General features: G+C 42.5%; 1 protein-coding gene across 3 annotated transcripts in view; it reads right to left on the reverse strand.

The window, feature by feature from the left end:
- LOC135932975 (ras/Rap GTPase-activating protein SynGAP-like) overlaps positions 1-1,363 on the reverse strand; it is a 58,967-nt gene extending 57,604 nt beyond the window's left edge. For all 3 annotated transcript variants that reach the window (XM_065470784.1, XM_065470785.1, XM_065470783.1), the window contains exon 1: positions 703-1,363. The gene's annotated coding sequence lies outside the window, so the exon portion shown is untranslated. The remainder of the gene's footprint in view (positions 1-702) is intronic.
- Positions 1,364-8,962: the final 7,599 nt, after the last annotated feature.

Raw genomic sequence — 8,962 nt, forward strand, 5'->3', positions numbered from 1 at the left:
CGGTTAGGGACCACAACCCCCCTTGAATACCTGAAATACGCAAATACTTGAGACCCCCCTCAAAAACACCAAACATACCTTGAACTACTGTCTTAATGAAAATAATTGGCGAATATTTTAGATATGCTCTATGAAAAAATCCACAAATAGGAAAATTTTCTGCGAATTTTCACTAATTCAAACCAGAGGATGAGAGCGGCACGTTTTTTGGGGGGGAGGGGTTTACAGTCATTTACTTTGTTTGATGTAAAATCACCTGAACAGCTTCAATGTTTTGAGAATAATTTCTAACAATAAACCGAAAAAGCAAAAATACACACATATACAGCACCAGGGTTTTGTGTAAAACTGTTTTACATCAGCGTGTGCTGATGTCACACCTTGGCTGAACCCTTCACAGGTCAGGCATCCTGTAAAGCATGACCTTAAAAGCGAGTTCAGTGAGACAGGCTGAACCAGGACACCTGCCTGCTGTGTGCAGGTCTGCTGAGTTTCACTTCTGTATGAACAGCTGGTGCAGACCCTCCTGTCTTTGCTGTAGATATGCAGGCTGTGAGGTGGGCTAGCATCATCATACCAGCTGTCACTAACACTAGGCGAATACTTCACAGGGAGATCAATGAAATACTGTGCATTCACACAGATCCCTAAGTTCCACAACATGACATTTTCCATCTGTCCACACTTGAGAATAACACTTACCCAAAATTATAGGACTTCCTTAAGAAGAAATCTTAGTTACATCTGTGGATGCAGACTGTATCCGGTGGGCTTTCCAGGGCACTTGGGAGTGGGGGAGCGGGAGGCTGAGGTTGCAGGTTTACTTTCTTTTTGGGATGAAGGTAGAATCAGTTTGTGCAGACCTGAGAGACGGTTTCCAAATGAAAGCCCGATGCTGTCCTCTTTGAGAGAGAGTTGTGTTTTAATCATGAGGCCAACTGGCAGAGCTCCTCTTGTCCCTCACCTGTGCTGCAATGTGTCCATACGTGCTTCTGTCCAGAGCGAAGGCTTCGGGGGGAAACGTGAAGCCGACTGTCATAGGGATCCCTTCAACTTCAGCTCAGTCCACCACTGAAGCCAAATCCTGCCCCTCAGCAGCGGCTCCGGTGTGCGGCTCGGCAGCTCTCATCTGCTTCTCCTCCCTCTCTTCTCCCTCTGCTGCTCCCTGTCCTCCAACTCTATTACAATCCAGAAACTGTGATGTGATAAGAATGCGGCTTCCTCGGCAATAAAGACAATCTCTCCTGGGGAACGTTTTTGTCATCTTAATTGTTTGTCCCGGGCGCATGTGACTCCAAACAGCCCCTGCGTCGCGGTTTTTTCTTTTATTTAATTTTTATTTATTTATTTATTTTTCAAATCTGTGGATAACATGAACTCCTGTTAACGCAGCCAATTATTTCATCATTTGTCGCTTGCATTTACGTTAAAAACGGCGGATTGGTTACGGTTAAAGCCACGGAGGTCTGCGCATCACTTACATTTAAAAGAATGATTATTAAGGTTGATGTCTGTGGGGCTATGCCAACTCTAAGCAGCAGCAACAACCACGGTGCTGTACATTGCGCGCACTAAAAGAAAAGAAACGCACAGAAGCATTAAAATAAATATCCTGGCGTATTTACAGGCGAGATCACTGAAATGTGTAGCAGCACTGGAACAAAATCTGATTCATGCACATTGTTTCTGGCGTGCTCCATGTTTCTAGCTAATCTTGGAAAGCGTCTGTAGTTAACCCTGCGTGGCTCAGCGACGTCCCCATAATCCAGAAATTGATTACGAGGAGGAGGAGGAAAAAAATGAGGGGGAATCCGGTACCAAATTGACGCGGTGTCCTTTGCGCTCCTGCAGTCCGTCAACCCCTAATTGTAATTTAACGCCAGTGCGCGTAAAAAGGTGCTCGGTAAACGGAGGAGTCTCTCCCCCGAGGGCGGAGATAGAGCGTAAGATAGGCATACAGCGAAACGACCGCCTCCAGAGGCAGCAGAGTCCGCCCTGCGCTGCACCATCTCTGGAGTTTGCAATCGCCACAAAACGCAACGAAACGATGACGGTCGGCCGCCCACTGTTCCGCCTGTTACCGACGAAAACGGTACGAGTTGGAAAGTTCAGCGGAGTTACTTCTTGAATATGCAGAGTGAGTGTTTGCAGTGGGGCTCACACGAGAGTAGGGATGCTGCACTTCAAGTTTTTGCATCTGAAAACATTTCAATTAATTTATTTTTTTTTTTTTTTGCTTTAATAACTGCTGTGACGAGTCCTGTAAAAACATTTTACTGAATCGGTGCAGCTCAGAAGGCAAAAAGACTGAGAGGGCCCTCAGGGACCCTCGGGTGCACTGTGGAGATTGGTTTGTGGTAACTTAATTTCACCTGTGGCATCTGGCGTAAGCACTACAACAACTGACTAGATGCTTTGGTGCATTAGTGTCCAATCTTTACAGAAACCCCCCAAAAAGATTTAATTGAACAGCAATTAAACACAACACATTCCCAAATTAACCTGTAACCCAGTGTTAATCTGGCCACTGATGATTCACATAGCACGGAGGTGTCTGCTCAAAGAAGCAACATATTAAAAGGAGAGGTTTGAATTTTAAGAAGTCTTTAACAATGCTCACATGCCTGTTTTTCACAAGCAAGAGTTATTGCAGGTAATATTCATCTCTTCTATCCATGCTGGCCATGAAGTAATCAATTCCTCCTGCACATTCAAAATGAGCTGGGAGGATAATGCTGTTTAAGGTACCACTGGGACAATCTGCAGTACAATCTTTCACTCCAGTCAGGAATAGACACCAAAGTAGATCCAGTGGTTACAGGAAAGTCAGTAGACCCAAGACAACACATGTGTGAATGAGAGGTGTAAAAGTGAAGATGCAAGGAGTAAAGGTAGGGAATGCAGATGAGTTTAAATACCTGGGGTGACCCATGCAAAACAACAAACAGTACACCAGAGAGGTGAAGAAGAGCGCGCTGGCGGGGTGGAGTGGGTGTAGACGAGTGTCAGGAGGGATTTGTGACAGAAGGACAGCAGCAAGAGTGAAAGGGAAGGTTTACAAGATGGTAGTGAGACCTGCTATGATGTATGGTTTGGAGACAGTGGCACTAACAAAAAGACAGGAGGCCGAGCTGAAGGTGGCAGATCTGAAGATGATAAGAGTTTCTTTGGGGGTCAGGATGGACAAGATTAGAAATGAGTACATCAGAGGGACAGCTCAGGGACAAAGTTAGAGAGGCGAGGCTGAGATGGTTTGATCATATACAGAGGAGGGATGGTGGATATATTAGTCAAAGGATGTTGAATCTGGAGCTGCCAGGCAGGAGGAAAAGAGGAAGACCTCAAAGGATGTTCATGGATGTAGTGAAGGTGGACATGCAGAGTTAAGATGTTAAGATATCAGGATAAAATCTAAAATGTAGAGAATCCTGATTACGGCATTATTTTCCCAAAATTGGAAAGCTTCACGAAGAGTCTCAACAAATTATGCAATAGCCTCCACAGGCTGAGTAGCACTCCACAGGACAGGTAAGCTGAGCAGCTCAGTGCCTGTTTATGCCAAATTTTAGGATTCAGTTAGCCAAATAAAGGTGGTATTTTCCAGTGTTTGATTTTTTTTTTAGTAGCTCAGTGTCCAGACAATGGTTCATCACTGAAATGCAGAGTTTTAGCAACTCAATTCAGTCTTTTTTTCTTCTTCATGTACAGAGAGTGTAATTTTGGGCTGTTTAACTGCTAACCTCTGGACAGCAGAAAGATGGGGACTGGGTGAGGTTTGTTGATTTTGTCCCCAGCTTCTTAAATTTGTATTGACTTGTTTCGCATCCAGAAACTTACAATATAGACTCATTAGTTACATCTACTCAACTGCTTGTCAAAGCAAACATCTAATAAGCCAATGACATGGCAGCAATTCAAATCAATTAGGCACAGTCAAGATGACCTGCTGAAGTTCAAACTGAGCATCAGAATGAAGAAGAAAGGTGATTTATATGACTGTGAATGTGGCATAGTTGTTGGTGCAAGACAGGGAGGTCTGAGTATTTCAGCAACTGCTGATCTGCTGGGATTTTTCCACACAACCATCTCACAGAGAAAATCAGAAACCCGGTGAGCGGCAGTTTTCATGGTGAAAATACCTTGTCGAACCCAGAGGTCACGGGAGAATGGCCAGACAGCTTCAAAATGATAGTAAGGCAACAGTTACAATCAAGTTAAGCAGAAGAGTGTCTCTAAAGAGAGCTACAGCAGCAGAAGACCCCGGCTCGCACCAGGAGCCACTTATGCCAGTTAGTGCCAAATGAAACTGAGGCTACAGTTCACACAAACTCTTCAAAACGGGACAATCAAAGATTAGAAAACCACTTCATGGTTTGATGAGTCTTGATTTGTGTTGCAACATTAAGATGGTAGAATCAGAATTTATGAGCACAATGGGTACGTTCTGCAGGATAACGCAACGTGTCTCAAAACTCGCATTATCCCAAACTGGTTTCTTGAACATGACAATGAGTTCACTGTACTCAGATGGCCTCCACATTCAGTAGTGCAGCCTTCAGACCCGATGGAACAGAAAATTCACATCATGAACGTGCAGCTGACAACTCTGCAGCAACTTTGTGATGCTGTCACATCAATTTGGAGAACAATCTCTGGGGAATGTTTCCAGGACCTTATTGGATCTGTGCCATGGAAAGTACTAGCAAGATGTAAGAAATAAAGTAACCAGTATATGTTTAAGACAGACTTTATTTTATAAAAAAAGTGAAACTGCCCTGTAAAGACCACCGTGATGTTTTGTTTGCCTTCACAGTAACCAGTAGTCCAAACAACAGTAAAATCAATGTCTGCGTGTGACTCATTTGGATTTTAATAGCCTGTAATGTGGTGTTATTCTGATCACTGGGAAAGGGAAAAAAAAAGCCAATCCATCAAACCTCTCCATATAGGTCCAGACATGTGGAGGCAACAATTGTTAGGATTTTTTATTTTGAATCTGCGATGTAAACATGTTACATAAATGTGTATTGCTAATTGTTAAATCCTGAATGTGTCATAGATCATTTCGTGGGCATATATAAATACTGTGTTACATAAATCCTGAAAAAGAATTTTAACCCAGTTAGGTTTTTTTTCCCCCTCTCTACACCACAAGAACGAGGCTGGTGGTAAATTGGGAATACAAAACAACAATAACTATTTTTCCTAATCATAATTAACGTTTGAATGAATCAGCAAAAGTTTGATCGGCTCCAAATACGACAACAAAGATGATAAAACCTTTGCGTTAACATAGACTCGCACAGCAGGACTATGTGAAATATCTCTACATTTTTATTGGGATTTAAAGTGTAATGCATCTGTAGCAAACACAAGAAAAGACAAGTACAAGAAGCAGGAAACAAAAATCATTGACGCTGCTGAACGTCTATCTCGGGACACCGGACGGGACACACCGTCTTCCAAATTACACTAAAACAACAACCGAAAAAAAAAAGCCCTTCGAAGTGGAAGTGACACATCCTTACTCTTTCACTCTCAACCCTTCCTCGATCACTCACATGCACAAACACATCTCCATGGAAACTGTTAAAAGAATAGGTGGTGTGCAAAAAGACTGACAAAGCATAACATATACTAGAACTGGGGCGGTCAGCATGAAAAACATTTATAGGTGGGGGGAAAAAAGGGAAACTTGGAAGGATTTGTAGGATCTAAGCAGAGAGGGTTCAGTAAATGGGAAGGAAACACAAAATTAGGCCAGCTGTAATGTATAATAATTACATAATTTAAGTAGCTTCTCCATTTCAGACTGTGTTTGATTTAGATGGTGGGGGAAAAAGGCATAAAGCATCGATACACGACAAACAGCAGAAGCCTTCTGAGTAAACATGAACAAATGAAAGTTACTCGGATGTTGCGGATAGCAGAACAGAGACGGTGGGCATTAGAAGAGGGGAGAGGACAAGGGAAGCAGTACAGCAGAGTACAGCACAGTACACCACCTACACTCGTCTCCATGGCAACTACCACACTAGAACGAGTGATAATGCAGTTCCCTCTCTTCCTATTCTGAAAACTGTTCAATTGGTACCATATGCCCTGTGCAGTATGTGGGAGACAAAGCTTTCGCTCTTGCGCTGTTGCAGATGATACGAGGAACGTTTAGAAGTGTTAAACTGCGACGCTTTAAAATAAAATATAAAACAACAACACTAAAGGCTAAAAATCTTAACTGCATAGATTACATCGGTCTATCCACCAGAGACGCTGGCTTAGCCCGACACTGAATTCATCATCATGGTCGCTTTAAGGGATAACTTGTTATTCTTGAATAAATGTGTTAGGTTGTTTTTTTTTTTCTTTTCTTCACCAATGTAAGTGGCAGTGTGTGGGCAGACGCCACTTTCAAAGAGCAAGCATTGAGGTTGATAGAATTGGAAAAAGCACAATAAAATTACTTTTTTTTTTCCCTTTCTCCCCGACTGTGTTGGTTCTTGCTTTTGGCGTTAATGTGAAGTGACATTTTTCGTGCAACGTCATCGTTGAAATTTGCATCCTCAGAAAGTGCTGAATGCAGTTTGGCTCGGGGTATTACTGCAAAACTTTGTGGCAACAATGCGAACATGACAATGCACAAAGCGTGCGCACACATGGTGTGGTTGGTTATGATTTGGGTTTAAGCAGAAAATAACTAGGGAAATTACTTCATACACCGAATCCTCACTCTGCCTAGCTGAATATCCCTCTTCTGGACTCATTTTGTTTTCTCAAAACTGGCTGGTTAACTCCCAAAGCAGCACAGTACAGCTAAAAAACATGAATCAATTTGTTGTGTTTCCTCACATCAGTCTGGAGGGATCTTTTTTTTTTTGGTTTACTCTCATGATTAATACAAGGTACAGTAAGTCTGTCAGCTCAGCATATGACAAACACAGGGCGAGTAAGCCTGGCTGTCGGATGGCCTGCTGGGAAAACTTACAGATGGCTGATCTGCTTCTGCTTCCTCACTTTGCATGCGACATTGTTTGCATCTCGACTGAGAGCATCTGAACAATGGAGGAGCTTTTATCTTTTTTGACTCGTTTCTACGGTGACGTGACTCTCCTCGCTCCTCTCTTTGTAAATGTGACATTTTGGTCTTAATGGCAACTTTAAATCAGCATTCATGTGTATGTAAATGACATTTAAGCAATGAATTATTCACTTCAGTAGATCACTGCCTTAATAAATGCACCACCTATCAATGCAAGCATCAGGTGACGGTAATTTTAAAAAGGTCTCAGTTTACACAAGTGTTCCCGATCAGTTAACACATCCAAAGGGGGGGGGGAAATATTTGGAAAGGTGACATCCTTGGTCTCATTTCCAATACATACTTCTGTGTATGCACAATGTACTTTTATAGGTACTCTTTTTCATCTTCTTCACTTTATAAACCAATTATTTCTTTTTTTCCCCTCAATGGGTTTCATTTTTCCAGCTGTAAGCAGCTTCTTCTGGAGGCTGAGCTGTGTCAAAACAAAGGTGAAACTATATTTACCAGCCACTTCATTAGGTAGATCTATTCAACTGCTCGTTTACAAGTATAAGCCAACCAGTGCATTTAGACATTTAGACAGACATGTCTAGGATTTCTAGAGAGTGGTCCAAAAAGGACAAAATATCCACGTGTTGACGCCAGAGGTCAAAGCAGAATGGTCACACTGTTTTGAATCGATAGGAAGGCAGCAGTAACTCACAACCACTCGTTACATCCAAGGAATGCAGAAGAGCATCTCTGAATGCACGCTGAGGCAGCAGAGGACCACACTAGCTGCCATTCCTTTCAGCTAAGAACAGGAAACTAAGGCTAGAATTCACACAGCTCAGCAAATTCTAACAAGTCACCAGATCTCGGTCCAACAGAAAACATTTGGGATTTGGTGGAACAGGAGATTCACATCAAAGATGTGCAGCCAACAAATCTGCAGTAACTGTGTGACGTTGTCATGTCAACATGGACCAAAATCTCTGAGGAATGTTTCCAGGATCTTGTTGAATCTATGCCAAAAAGAATTAAAGCAAAGGGGGGCAGGGTGGCGGTGGGGGTCAAACCAGCACTGGCAAGGTGTACCAAATAAAGTGTTGTTAGAGTGTGTAATATTGGAACACAGCATTTAATACTTACAGTGGTAGAATTTGGCTCTGTCACGTTATCTAGATAACTAAGGTTCTGCTTTTAGATTATTAAAATTTTGAAACATTTTTATAATGAATGTCATCAGGCGATTAAAGATTTACACATTCTTAACTATCGGTACCTCATAGGTTCACAGGTTACTCTAATGTGTCAGTACAGAAACAAATGAATGAGTTTTGTTGTCAGTGGTTTTCAAACTAATCTCCCCTTACATACAAATGACCCACAGCTCGAGACTGGGAGCAGACAAACCAAGTCTAAGGGGTAGGACGCTAGTGTATTCCTAGTGCCAGCTTCAAGCCCAGATAAATAGATGTGTAGCTTTGTGAAGGGGCATCTGTTGTAAAATCTACGCCAAATCAAATATGCAGTAATATCCGCTGTGGCAACCCCTTTGGAAATAAGAGAGGAGCAGCAATTGTTGCGAAAATGGACTCATTAGGTGATCTGGATGGATGACAAACGTCTTTGCCGAGTTGAGACGAGCTGAAAACAAAGAAGCCTGGTTACTTATGCACCAGAACACAGACTGTTCAGAGAGATGCTGTGCTCAACATCATCAGGGCGTTTACTGGAAACACAGGTAAGAATCTGCTTGAAACAAACAAGCTTTCCTGCAAAGGCAAAGCATCTGCCTGAACTGAAACGAAAGCAGACACTGCAAGATTTGTACCTGAAACTCCAAACGAGATCAGAGAGGGCTTCACCAGTCATCGATTCTGCTCCCAGGTGAAGGCTGAATGTAAATCTCCTGTGATACAGCTAAAAAAAAAAAAAAAC

This window comes from Pelmatolapia mariae, linkage group LG22 (assembly GCF_036321145.2).
Source record: "Pelmatolapia mariae isolate MD_Pm_ZW linkage group LG22, Pm_UMD_F_2, whole genome shotgun sequence".
NCBI classification, from domain to species: domain Eukaryota; kingdom Metazoa; phylum Chordata; class Actinopteri; order Cichliformes; family Cichlidae; genus Pelmatolapia; species Pelmatolapia mariae.